Source organism: Pan paniscus, chromosome 1 (assembly GCF_029289425.2).
Source record: "Pan paniscus chromosome 1, NHGRI_mPanPan1-v2.0_pri, whole genome shotgun sequence".
Taxonomy (NCBI): Eukaryota; Metazoa; Chordata; class Mammalia; order Primates; family Hominidae; genus Pan; species Pan paniscus.
Window position 1 is genome coordinate 212,701,994 of NC_073249.2, and position 15,106 is coordinate 212,717,099.

The 15,106-nt window shown below is 40.3% G+C and overlaps 1 protein-coding gene across 2 annotated transcripts in view; it reads right to left on the minus strand.

The window, feature by feature from the left end:
* The window catches only part of KAZN (kazrin, periplakin interacting protein), a 1,229,740-nt gene that overhangs the window by 905,466 nt on the left and 309,168 nt on the right, over positions 1 to 15,106 (minus strand). The window lies entirely within an intron of this gene.

A 15,106-nucleotide genomic window follows, 5' to 3' on the forward strand; every position in this document is an offset into this window, starting at 1 on the left:
CTTCACCAAAAAGAACCAATCGTTGTGCAGAAAGTTAAGGCTATTCAACTGCAACTTAAATGAAATATCAAAATTCCCTCTAGTACTACCCAGCTTTGGCCTCAGAATATTAGTAGACCTTTGAATCCCCAGTTGTTAGGATAAATGGGAATATGTAAGCACTGGTGGGACTAAGGCCTAGAGCAGCAGGCCCTTCCCACATTCCTTCCAAGTCTGTTCATCAGGAAGGAATTTGGTGATCAATGATACAATCATTTTGGTTAAATAAATCCTACAAGCCACACTCTGGGGACTCTCCTGACACAGCCTAAAAAATGAATAACCTGTAATGACAATCACACAGCTCTCATTCCTTCTACATCATACTTATCTAATGAATTGGTGTCAAACACAGAAAATTATTAGAAGAATTTCCTGAAGGGCTTTGTCACTTCAAATCCAAACTTTGTCAATTTCATAGCTCCCCACGTGAGAAATGACTTTTTTGATAAATGCTTAATGTACACATTACTCCAAGAACACTTAAGTTAGAAACATGAGATTACCAAAAAGCTTTATGAAAGAAATGCAGGCACGTCTTTCTGCATACCCAAATGTTGCCTAGCCTAAAGCTATTTTTAATTTTTCATTTGATTTACTAAGCTTTTCCAACCTCAGCACAATTTATCACCTTACGTGTGTTTTCTATCATTCCTTCCCAACCATAAGTTCTTGAGGATAGGGGCTGTGTCTTCTACTCTGCATTCCTTGTGCTCAGCACACGGCCTTGGGCACAATGCACTTGCAATTGTGCTCACAGACTAAATTAAGTCAACTCCCCAGCTCCACTATCCAAATCATCTTGTACCACAGTCTTCATTCTCTTGGTAAGTGGCCACCTCTATTCTATTTGTTTTTCATGCTCTTTTACATCTCATATACAATCCATCAGTAAATCTTGTTGGTTCTTGAAAAATATGTCTTTAGCACCTCCTCCTCTTTCTCCCTTTTATTGTGTTTAGATAATTCTACTATTTTCATGTCCTTCTGGGAAAGGATTAGGAAAGCAAATGAAAAATCATATATTTTGCTACTTATTTTACAAGTCCCATAAGCATTTATTGGAAGCTGTAGAGTAAGAAGGTTGAGATTGTCAATTAAGCTGAGTTGGGGGTTATCTGAAGATTTTTAAATTCTTTAATTTAAAAAATATTTATTGACTACACCATATTTCAGACATGGTTGTGGTGCTGAGTAAAGCAGTGCATAAAACCAACACAGCCCCCACTGGCATGATCTTGCCTTGAGTTTGGAAAGAAAGACATCAAACTGATAAGCAAATTCATGTATGTGATCATGTCAGATAATGATGTACACTCCAAATAAAGAAAGCCGGAGTGAGGTGAGGTAAGACCGGGTCCTTGGATCATTTCTTCTTCTACTTATTTATATTCACATCTTTCATGATCTCATCCAATCTCATGATTTTAAAAATCAATTATACATAAATGATTCCCCAAATTGAAATCCAGACTTGCATATCCATTTTCCTATTCCAATGTCTCTTCTTGCATGTCTAATAGGCACCTCAAACTTGGCATTTCCAAATCCCAACTCCCTAGGCCCACGCCAAATCTGCTCAGACCACCATCTTCACTCTTGGTAAGTGGCCACCTCCATCATCCCATTTGCTCTTCACACTTGTGTGTCCCACATATGATGCATCAGTAAATCGTGTTGGTTCTTAAAAATATGCCTAGGCTCCTGACACTTCTACTGCTACTGTGCTAATCTGAGCCACCACCAGCTGTCCTCTGGGCCACCACAGGTAGCCTCATAACTAGACCCCCTGCTTCTAATCTTCCTTGCTCCCACATAGACTAGTCTCCCCCCAACATAGTCAGAATGTTCCTTTTAAAAGTAAGTCAAATCACGTAATTCTTTGGCTTCAAACTCTACTGGTTTCTTGAAAGTAAAAGCCAAGGTCCTTATCACAGCCTATAAGTGACCTTTCTGACCTTTCTAACCAACTCACCTCTACTTCTCTCCCTCACTGGCTCTGTTTCAACCATACTGGCCTCTGTGCCACTCTGCAAACACGGCAGGTGCATTCTAACCTTAAGACCTTTGCACTTGCTCTCCTCTGTCTTGGATACTCCTCCCCCATACATCTCCATGAATCCCTACTTCATCTCTTCAGGCCTGTGCTAGAAACAGGCCATCCTACGTAAAATTGCCATTCCTAACCCCAGTGGCATATTCCATCATATTTCTTGGTTCTAGTTTCCTATTTAGGCCGGAGAGGATGGGAGGAAGATGGAGTCTTAGTAGCACGAGAGAAGGACTCTGCATGGCCCAGTGAGAACAGTGAGCCAGCAACCAAGGGGCATGATGAAATCAACCCCGTGTACCTGATGTTCTCAAAAGAAAAAGGATACAAGTGCTGGAAAAACATAAATGATTTTCCATATCTACTTAAGAAATAATATGCTAAAATAGCCTTTAAATAAATACAGAAAATTTACACATAAGAAAATCTTCCCAAGTAGAGGATGCTAAATACAGGTATGTATCCCGCTTGGTAAAATAAACACATTCCTGAAAAGTGGAGTGTACATTTAATTCCTGAACAACAGATGTCATTTTGAATTCATTATAGGGATTTATTAATTAAAGAAATCCTATAAGAATCCCAGTGTAAAGTGAATCATTGTTATCCTCTTTAACTTCATGGATAAAACTATATTTTCATGTATTTGCATTGCATAAAATCAAGACATTTAGGCCTTCGAATTGGCTAGGAGGAGAGGTGGGTTTTCAGAAAGCTTTTGAGGACAAGATTCATAAAAATTTCCTACTGGAAGGAACAGACAAATATAATCAGCTTTGTTTCTGGAGGTGGGAGGTTAGAAATAGTAAGATGTCCTGACTTGCACTGGTGCTGGTGGCTGTCAACTGGATATAAAGGAATTCTTCTGGATATACCTACCTCCTCTCATTTCCCTGCTGGCAGCTGGGATATTGCGAAATTGATCAAGTAGGTCTCAGAGCTACTGTCACTTTCTATTCCATTCTAAGAGAATCATGATTTAGGTCTTAATTAAAAACAAATCCAAGCAAAAATCTCATTTTACCTTTTTTTTTTCTGGCTTATAATCTGTGGTATACTGACCTCCAGAAAAAGAGCTAGTCGTCTTTTTGAAAGGCTTTCTTTTGTTTTCCTTTGAAGTAAAACTTTAAAGAAAATTTGTGATCACTTAGCATAATTTCTCTCAAATTTTAAGGCTGTGAAAAGCAGTGCCTTGAAGGAAAGAAACAGATGGTCAAAGAGAGGTTCGTCAATCACAGCTCCCCTCCCCACTCCTGAAAAGACGAAGCCATCATTAATTTCCAAATAATAGTAAATCCTAGCAGGGGATGATGCCAACCGTCTGCATAATCCGTGCCAGGCACTGGTGCTGTTTTGGCTTTAAAAGAAGGGGGATGGCCATGGTTCTTGAAAGATTTCACCAAAACATTCACAACAAACATTATCAATGGAAGGAGTGAAAGCCGTGGACCATTCATAAGAGGTGTTCCAGCCCTCACACACAAGAGAAAACCAGAAACCACTGAGATAAACACAAATTCCTAAGAAGGCTGGGCTTGTGGCAGAGTTGTCTGTATACATGTGGGAACCAGGCTGGGGGATAGGACAAAATTAACTGGGTGAAGGGGCTATGGCACCAAGGAGCTTGCCTGCCTATGTGAATGCACTCAGTTTAAAACAATAAAACCAAAACAAAACCAAGGGAAAAAAAAAAAGCTTGGGGTTAAGAACTATAACAAGTGGTAAGCTGATAAATTTGGAAAATTTGGCAGGGGAGAAGCCCTGATTTGTAGCATTTGCTTATTTCCACGGTGTAAATATTCCCATCATGGCCAATTTTAAGCTATTAATAGTTTAACAACAGGTCAAATCCTGGAACATTCAATTAATCAGCTCTCTCAAGCCCATACAAGACATCTCCAGAGGACCACTGACCCTAGTTCTCTGCCGTCAATGTATTTCCCAGTCTTATCTTCCCTATTCTTGAAATAAAAATTACAAATTAAAAAAAGATAGGCCCGGCACAGCGGCTCACGCCTGTAATCCCAGCACTTTGGGAGGCCGAGGTGGGCAGATCACGAGGTCACAAGATCAAGACCATCCTGGCTAACACAGTGAAACTCTGTCTCTACTAAAAATACAAAAACAAAATTAGCCGGGTGTGGTGGCGGGCACCTGTAGTCCCAGCTACTCGGGAGGCTGAGGCGAGAGAATGGCGTGAACCCAGGAAGCGGAACTTGCAGTGAGTCGAGATTGTGCCACTGCACTCCAGCCTGGGTGACAGAGCAAGACTACATCTCAAAAATAAAATAAAAATAAATAAATAAATAGAGATAGGTTTGAATTGTGGACAAATAGTTGAACACTGTGATTCAAATCCAAAGACTTCTCTGCAATTTGAGTGTAAGAGTGCCTTCAGTGAGTGCACACTTAGAATAGAACACCATAAAACAGGGGTTCTCAAAGTGTTATATGGGAACTTCTGTGTGTCTCCCAGATCTTCCATCTAGGAGGTAAAGACTATTTTTATAATAATTATAATAATCTATAATTCTAAGAGATTGTCTTTTTACTCTTATTCTCCAATGAGTGTACAGTGGAGTTTTCCAGAGGCTACATGACATATGAACAGTGTGATATTGTCACAGATTAATTGTAGGAGCAGATTTAAGATTCTACCTGTCTCCTATGAAGCCTCACATTAAAGAGATTTGCAGAAATATACCATAATGACATTCTTCTCAATATTTTGTTTAGTATGATATAATAATTTTTGTAAGTATGTTATTTATGTTAACATAAAATGGGTTTATTATTATTGTTTTAAAATAAATTAATAAACATTCCAAAAATGCTTCAGTTTTAATTGCCCTGTGGTAAATATTGATAGATTTAACCCATATAGACCAAGATTCTTAGGGGTCCTTAGTAATTTTTAAGAGTGCAATGGGGTTAGTTCTAACCAAAAAGTTTGAGAATTTGCCTGCCCATATGCATGTTTAATTAATATATTCATTAGGGAGAAGGTTTAGACCCCATTGTCCACAATTTGTTTCACCTCCACTGTAGAAGGCATCCAACTGCAGGATGACTATGTAAGTGTTGTATTAGTCCATTCTCACACTGCTAATAAAGACATATCCGAGACTGGGTAATTTATAAAGAAAAAGAGGTTTAATGGACTCACAGTTCCACATGGCTGGGGAGGCCTCACAATCATGGCAGAAGGCGAAGGAGGAGCAAAGGCACATCTTACATGGCAGCAGGCAAGAGAGTGTGTGCAGGGGAACTGGCCTTTATAAAACCATCAGCTCTCATGAGACTTATTCACCATCACAAGAACAGCATGGGAAAAATCCACCCCTATGATTCAATTACCTCCCACTGTGTCCCTCTCATGATACGTGGGGATTATAGGAGCTACAGTTCAAGATGAGATTTGGGTGGGGACACAGCCAAACCATATCAAGTATCTTCCTTTCTCATCATGCTACAGAAACCAGCACCACCGCTGGCCCCAAACAGGCATATGAATGCCTGCTGAAGGAATGAATCTGGGCAAGGACAGGATGAAGCTACATCAGAGGGAGACATAAAACCCAAGGATCAGTCATTCACAGTTCCAGGCCCCACAAACAGTAGCAGCTCATCTGGAAGGGCAACTCTCAGTGGGTACCAATAAGAGGCCTGGCTGTATGCTGATGTCCAGATTGTCATCATTGGGGACACAGTGATGTAGGCCACCTCTGCATGGGTATACATAGCCAGGTGCATATTAATAGCCAATACTGAACTGCTATACAAACAATTACAATTACCAGTTATAAATACATGAACTGTTATCCTGATATTCACCTGACTACATAATTGGAACTTGGGTCCAGGTCTATAGATAAGAAATTGTTAGTAGTAAATTTATTAGTGCCACATTTGCACTATAGTTATCTACAGTACTCCCTTGATTATTTAAACTGGTGTTTTTATGCCTGAATTTATTAATATTATAATCCTTATCTCTATAAAAGAAAATGCATATAAATTTAAAAAGTATTTGTGAAGGGCAGGCAGATTTTTCCAAAGGTTATAGCTGCCCAGAAGGCATAGGGTTTTACTTACTGAAATGGAGATGGGGTATGCTGGAAAAAAACATCTCCCCTGGTTCTTATATTTCCACGTGGAGGGACCTCCAGGCCTCTTGGGCCAGTCTCCCCCATGCCACACTGAGGAGTAGCGAGTAAGTCACCTAACTGGTGGGTGACAGTCAGTGTGGTTTCTGGTTCTGGTTTCTCAGTGGAATGGAGCTGATGTACTAATAGAAAAATCTCGAGGTATTCCTGACAGGTTCTCTTTTTTTCCTTTGCTGTCGTGGGTCAGCACGAAGTAGGGATCTGGGTAACCACGGCTACTCGGCATAGCAGCCGAGATCCTAATTTTCCTTTGCTTGACCTCCCCAAGTTCTAGAGCGGGGTAGTGGTGGGGGCATAGGGGAGCAGAGAGAATGTACAACCATTCAGTTGCATAGCAACATGTTCTCCAAAACAGACACTGTGATGTCCTGCGAGGCTCGTGTTCAATTCTCATCATAGTTCCTAACTCAAAGTAAGAATGCAGGAATGTCTATGAACCTCTTAGAATCTCAAGGGGGTTGTGGGGCATGAGGATGGAGTTTGGGTAGCAAATGATTGAAGAAGCAACTCTTGGAGAGGTAAGACCATAGGCCGTGACTCAACCCCTCAAGTTATAAACCCACCTCTACTTCTACCTATCTCTAGGAGACCCTCAGCATGTTGCTGGCTGAGACTACCCTTTATTTTACCATCAGTTAAATGCAGAAAATTATATCCATGCTGCAGCATTATTCTCAGGATGAAAAGACAATGAAATCTCAGCTTGGCAAAGTGCAGGACATTAAGAAGACATTCAGGGCACTTTACTCTTTTCTTATACTCATTGCTATTTGTAATTACAAAGTGATTATTTTATTTATTATCTATCTCTCCCACCCAACTGTCAACTCTGTGAGAGTAGAGACTACCGGCTTTTTTTCACTCTGTCTACTCAGAGGCTACCTACCATATCTGGCACATAATAAATGCCCAGTAAATAAATAAGTGAACGAGTCAACGAGTGAATGAATGAGTCAATGAATGAGAGTTAATATTTAGCATTGTGCAAACTACCTTGATAATTTTAAAGAGATATTTTTTATATAACCTTTACTATTGACAACCATGTATATGTTTATATGAGAAATACTTCTAGAATTAAAATGATAACTTGATTTCTAAACACAGATAGCTGTACATTATGTCCGGTTACCATTCTTCTGCGAACCATTAGCCTTTGTCTCCTCCACCTTAGGGGATGGAGAAGTATCATTATGAATACAGGAGATAATCCTCCTTTGCTTTGGTGTTAAATCAGCCCAAACAGCATGGACACTCTTAGTCTGTGATTAGACTCAAAAAGATCAAAGCCAAAAGTAATAGGGTGCACAGCTCCAGTAAACGATATTTTCAACAAATGAGAGGGGAATGGCAGTTTCAGGGGGAATCTTTGTGAAGCATGTGCATCAGGAGAATAGAACGTCTTGTTGCAAAAGCTTCAAAGCAAGTTCTGATACCACCATTATCTGCCATCAGCCAGCATGGGCCCTCCTTGGCCTGTCCATTTTCAGCCATTTGTGAACCACCCCACAGCAGGTCTCGTGTGGCCCTCTAGCTCTTGATCGTCTTTGATCTTTCATAAGCTTAGTAATCTAAGTCCTAAGATGTTTTTTTCTCAGATATTAGAATGTCCCTGGGCATTCTAGAATGTTCCAACTCACCAGGATTCTAAAATGGCCAGGATACAGATGAAGTGAAAGGGGTGCTCACCCAGCCCCCAAATTTAAAGGGGTGCCAAAAAACTCGGTAATCAAGATAACATTTTAAAACAATATATTTTTGATTAATGCAAAAATAGTTCACAAGGTACAAAATATCAAAATTTGAAATAAAGACAAAATAGGTGAGTGAGTGAGTGAGTGAGATCATATTGTGCAAGTGTAGGGTTAAATTCTGCCTTCATTTCAAGTTTTGATATTTTGATCATCACAGCAAAGCTTTGAAAAACATGATGCTCGGGTTGGGAGGGGACATTCAGAATCACTACAGCAAAAGGGTTCAGCATACTAAAGGTCAGGAAGCTGACAATAAGCAACAAAACCTTGAGAAGTACTCATTTCCTTTAACCTCCTAACATCACCACGAGCAATTTATGGTAAAAAAAAAGGATGTAAAAATGGGCCAGGCATGGTGGCTCACACTTGTAATCCTAGCACTTTGGGAGGCCGAGGTGGGCGGATCACCTGAGGTCAGGAGTTCGAGACCAGCCTGGCCAACATGGCAAAACTCCATCTCTACCAAAAATACAAAAATTAGCTGGGTATGGTGCCACGTGCCTGTAATCCCAGCTACTTGAGAGGCTGAGGCAGGAGAATCACTTGAACCCGAGAGGCAGAAGTTGCAGTTAGCTGAGATTACACCACTGCCCTCCAGCCTGGGCAACAAGAGTGAAACTCCATCTCAAAAAAAAAAAAAAAGAAAGAAAGAAAGAAAAAGAAGAAGAAAAGAAAGGATGTAGAAATGCACAGAATCATTTACTCTGCCATTTATCACAGAGTTATTTAGAGCAAAGAAAAACCTGGAAGCAACCTGAGTGCTCGGTTATAGGAGAATGGCTGATTCAATGCAGGCATGGCCACGTTATGGCATATTATGCAGCTAACAACAACTCAATTTAAGGAATGTTTAATGGCATGGGAAAATGCTCATGAGTGCTTCTCAGAATAGGGAATTTGAAAAAAAAAAAAAGAAAATGCTCATGAAGTTAGGTTAAAAAGGGATGGTACTGGGTATACATAAAAGGAAAATTATAATTTTGTTTAAAAATGTTATAAAAACTAAAAGATTTTATTTTTTTAAAAAACACTTGTTTTAACTATACTTCCTCTTGGTAAGATTAAGAAGATGATGATGTCTAGTTACTATAGACTCTAAAGCTGTTACCATTACATTCAGAGAGAGGGAGGCTACAACAAATCACCAAAGAGTCCACTTTGAGAATAGGACAATTTTACCAAAGATTTTCTTCCTTCTACTGGTGTGGTGAGGCCATTGCAATGAATACTGAGCAGGAAGAATAACTTTTCTAATTATTATTGACCAAAATTCAAAACTGCAGGTGAAATATAAGTACAACTATTCTGTTTCTGTTCTGCATGCATCTATATTTCTTTTTTAAAAGATCAGAAAAGAAAAAAACAAAAAGTCAGCTGACTTTGTGGACTAGAACACAGATTAAAGAAAATATTAACCTGTTATATTTTCTAAATTTTCTCTTACATAGTTATATTACTGAAAAATTAAAAATGGAAATGGGAAATTTGATTCTGTAATAATTCCCTTGATAACTCATTACTTACAGGTAGGAATATACATTGCCCATGCAGTAATGTTTACCTATCTTTGGGTGGCTTTTTAAAAAAATTTATTTATTATACTTTAAGTTTTAGGGTACAAGAGCACAACGTGCAGGCTTCTTACATATGTATACATGTGCCACGTTGGTGTGCTGCACCCATTAACTTGTCATTTAACATTAGGTAGCTTTTTTTTTTTTTTTTTTTGAGACAGTGTCTTGCTCTGTCGCCTGGCTGGAGTGCAGTGGCGCAATCTTGGCTCACTGAAACCTCTGCCTCCTGGGTTCAATCGATTCTCCTGCCTCAGCCTCCCAAGTAGCTAGGATTACAGGCACGCATCACCACACCCAGCTAATTTATTTTGTATTTTTCGTAGACACGGGGTTTCACCATGTTGGTCAGGATGGCCTTGATCTCCTGACCTCATGATCTGCCCACCTCAGCCTCCCAAAGTGCTCAGATTACAGGTGTGAGCCACGGGTGACATTTTAATTGATGTATGTGTTCACCAACAGGATGTGTTTTCACAATGCTGGCTATACAGAAAATCCTGTTTTCACTGCCACAGTGTATCAATTCCATTAAAAAATCTTTACAATAAATTAAATTGGAAATTTCTAACAATTATGATGCAGACTAGGGCATGGAACAATGGGAATTGCCATACATTAGTTCATGACAATAGTGAACATTTTTATTACCTCTTCACAGCTTCCTCTTCTGCTGTAAATTGACCCAACTCCTGAATCTTCCTTCAAGCTCTACTTTATCATTCCTGATACTTAGGGACTTTGCTCCCTGTGCCAGAGACTAGGTGAGCTGACTACTAAACCCATTTCCTCTCTCTCCTGAGAACACAGCTGAATTACATTTTCCAGCCTTCTTTGGGCTTATTACAGTCATGAGACTTAAAGTACCAGTGAATTACATGTAGGTGTAAGTGATGGCTGCTCAGTCACGGCCTTTATTAACCTACCACCTGCAACTTTCAGCCTCTTCCCCATCTGCCTCCTGAATGAAGAATCGGAGATAGAAGCAGCCTGGGTCCCTGAGTGACCAGCTGCATGGAAGGCCACATAATGTCTTGGACTTCCAGGAAATCAAGAACACCTTCTTAGAACTTCATATTGGCAAGAAATCAGATTTTATTAGTTAAGTTGCTGAGATTTCAGTTTATCTGTGACAGCAGTTAGCATTCCCTAGTACACTTCCCTCTTCTCCACTCTTGCAAGTATGCAAGAGGCTAGCAGAACTGAGTTCCAATATTATCTTTTCTAATTAGGTGTCGCCTATCACATGAATTATGCCAGCAGAAATATGCCGTAACTTTGCGACTCTACATGCCTGGGCAGAAATTAGTCCATGCCTTGTTAATTCTGTAATTCCATAGATATAAATAAAAGGTTTTTTTAATCCCAGAAGTTGAACCATTCTTTACATTTGTCACCTTTTAATAATTCTAAGGCCATGTGACTAAATATTTTCTTTTTCATTTACAAAAATAGGATAGCCAGAGAAAAGGGAAGATTAAATAAAATATAAAACAAATTTGTTTCTCCTTGTGGAAGAAATAAAGATCAAATTATTTTGCCTGATTTTTAATCTGTCATAACTTAATGTCAGTTTTATTTACTATTTTAAAGTAAAGACATTAGCAGTTTAGGAGCCATATAAATGGACAGTTCTCCTTTGAAGAAAAGGTTGTCTGCACTACCTTGTCTGTGCTCCATGATTTCTTTTTCAAAGGTCAGAAATAACAAATGAATCCTGGCATGTCCTATACAAGGTATGGCTCAGAAGCATTCTATGTGTTTGTGAGGAGAAAGAATAATCGTGAAGAAGTCATTTCTGGTGATTATTTGGAAAATAATGAGAAAACCAGAGTGAAATGGAAAAGAAACCTCAAGTTTCAGGAAGCATGCAAATATTCCAAAAGGAAGATTTTCAAAGAATGGGTCAACCAGTCTTAACTGCACTATCCTACTTCCAATCTCTTTTCCTTCTCCAAAAGCAGTAACCCATAAAATAAATGTGCAAAGCTTCTTTCTTGGGTTTTCTATTAAAAGTTTAATTTGCAACACACCCAAATGTGATTTCTATTCCACTCTCTGGAGAACACTGATGAATCCTCTGTTGTGGAGGCAGCGCAGGTTGGTGGCTAAGGAGAGGCCATTCATTTCCCACGGTGACAGGAGGCTGACCATAATGGCAGCTGCAACCACGTTTGCTCCTGTTGCTATGAACATTTGCGACACTAAAATAAATGGATTGTACTGAAAGATTCTTTCACTCTCCCTACCATATCATCTTAATGGGGAATTCATACCACTTTGAGCTCCATTTACTGCTGAAATGAAATGATGGTTTCTAAAATTACTTTAGCGCACATTGAGTTGTACCTAAGTTTATTGGGTTATGGGATAACATTTTGTTTTTAGTGAAGGCCACCTTTTCAGAAGGCCCTGGACTCTCGAGTCAATTATTACTTTGTCAAATTGAGGGATGTGAATCTCTGTTTCAGCCTGAAATCCCCATCTCTTTCCTCTGATTGAAATACCATCATTTCTTAAACTTTCAAACATATTCTTATATCTAGAACCAAGACTGAAGCATATTACACATTCCAGAAGTGAGTAATTAATAGAATTTTAAAAGAAAAGGATTAAGGAGTGAAGACTAGCAACTGTTGGGTAATGTAGTGTAGCCTTCAGTCCTAAGTACACACTTGTGGGAGAGGAAAAGGGCTTATGACTTAGGTTCATGGCTGTGCCCTGAAGCCATTCTCTATTATCCACTTCTAATGAAGTATTTATTGATCCCCTACTGTATGCAGACACTGGATATTTCCTCTCGCACTCCACTCTTCCAAAATCTATTTGATGCATTATATAGAATCCATTTTTCACTATCTCATTTTGGGAATACAGTCCATAACCACTTAAAGTACATCATGATAGGCTTCTTATTATTTATTATCTAGTATAATGCAACATATTTTTATCATAAAAATTCCTTATATTTGCAAAGAACCCAATTTTATAAAACACTTTCCTATCTATGATGATTTTTGAGACGGAGTTTTGCTCTTGTCGCCCAGGCTGGAGTGCAGTGGTGTGATCTCGGCTCACTGCAAGCTCTGCCTCCCAGGTTCAAGCAATTCTCCTGCCTCAGCCTCCAAGTAGCTGGAATTACAGGCGCCCACGACCATGCCCAGCTAACTTTTTATATGTTTAGTAGAGATGGGATTTTGGCATGTTGGCCAGGCTGGTCTCGAACTCCTGATCTCAGGTGATCTGCCTGCCTCAGCCTCCCTGATCATGATTTTTATCTTCCCATGGTTATTGCTTCAATAGGGGAAACGTGAAAATATCTAGCATAGTGACTTACCTGTAATATATGCCCTTTGGAATACTAGCTGCCTCCTTTCTGACACTCCTGAGGCCACTAGCTAAAATAATAATGTTCCCATCTTGTAGACCCAAACACTCCCCACAGAAGTTAAGGGACATTTCAGAAAGTCACCTAGCAAGTGAGTAGTTCCACTGGATCCAGAACTTGTTCTCCCCACACCATCCCTGCTCTCTTCCCTGCACTGGTTCCCAGCACCTGCGGTATCACAGAGCCCTCCTCCAATACAGGAGAAGCTTCCTTCTGAACAAGCCTGCTTTCCTGTGATTCCCACACCAGGCGAGACCAGGTTGGTAATGCTGTCTCAGCTAGTCACATATTTAGAATGCCTTCCCTAAAAACTTCAGAAGAGGAACTGATGAAAACTGATGGCTGTTCCTAAGCAGCCTGAACTGTAGCAGAATGCACGTGTGTCTCCTGCAGTTCTACCCCAGACAAGGAAGAGCCAGGGACATAGTGTGCAGCTTGAATGCAGGAGCTCCTGAGCCAGCCTTGGTTCTAATCCTGCCTCCAGGACTCACCCTGTGTGGTTGTCTTGGGTTGATTACTGACCCCCCTCTTGCTCTAGTTTCCATCTGAAACATGGGAATGATGTTGATACTTACCTCATTGGGTTAAGAGGATTCCATAAATTAAAGTGATTACACAGAATCTGGCATTTAAGAAGCACTCCATATTTGTGAAAATAAAATAAGTAAAGAAAATAAAAAACGAGGGGCCAGGGGCAGTGGCTCACGCCTGTAATCCCAGCACTTTGGGAGGCCGAGGCAGGCAGATCACCTGAGGTCGGGAATTTGAGACCAGCCTGACCAACATGGAGAAACCCTGTCTCTACTAAAAATACAAAATTAGCCAGGTGTGGTGGTGCATGCCTGTAATCCCAGCTACTCGGGAGGCTAAGGCAGGAGAATCACTTCAACCTGGGAGGCGGAGGTTGCAGTGAGCCGAGATCCTGCCATTGCACTCCAGCCTGGGCAACAAGAGCGAAACTTCGCCTCAAGAAAAGAAACGAACAATGTACCAAGGCAGGGGATCTCACTTGGCTTTCTTAGATTGAGTGAGTTGGAGTCCAAAGGAACTAATGATGAGATGCACTGATGCTGGGGTTTTGTCTGCAGAGTCCATACACAAAGGTCCCTTTCAGGAGCAGGACAGACTGGCTGAGGTGGGAATGAAAGTGGGGGTAGGTGGTTTGACCTGGGGAGCAGCCACCAGGCTCTGCCAGGCTCCACCAGCTGCTCCGGGGCAGCCAGGGCCCAGTGCCAGTCAGCTATGTCATTGGAGACACAGGGACCGTCCGATGCTCTGGAATTAGAGTTCTGGGTGCATTAACAGCTTACTGCTGATTTGCAACTACTAATATCAACTGATAAACACCTCAAGTGCTTTCTTGTGTGAGAGAGAAACTTTGAGATGGAGTTGGAAAGAGGTGGAGGAAAAGAAGAAAAGGAAAGAGGAAAGACGAGAGGTTTAGCTAAAAAAAAAATAATGAACATTAAAAATGGCTCAAAAGAAATGTCTGTCACAGGCAGTGAGAACTGAGAACCATTATCAGTGGAGATGCAAAACCAGATCTCTGAAGGCCATCTTTGCTCATCATTCATTATCTAACCCAATAGGCACGCCACTCCCTAAGATAAATTGGGCCGGGAGAGGCCATGCACCAGGAGAGGCCATGCGCCAATCAAAGGAAAGAAGCACAGGTGTGTTGGGAACGCTTGAGGAAAGTTTGTGTTTGAGTAACAAATACTAATGAGGCTGTCAGGAGCTCTATAGTCCTCCGTGGAGCCAGCCAGCTGGGTGCTTTATCTTTCAAAAAATTCTCATTAAATTAAAAAAAAAAAAAAAAGCAACCAAGACTGTTGGTGGGTGTTCACTTCCAGCACAGGTGTGTTGGAGAGGATTGCAATATGAATCAGTTATCTCAATAGGCTGTGCATTAAGTATTTCGCTTAGAAAAATAAATTCAGTAAAAATATACTGAATACAGCACAAGATATATGCATACAAAATGTATATAGACACACAATGCACTTGCTTCACAAAGCACGTGCCATATTACACATTTTAACAGTAGGCTTTCTGTGTTTGCGTATATGTTACCAATATACTACAAATAACATATGCATATGCAGAAACAAACTGGGCTCAATCCAAATTTGCTGCCC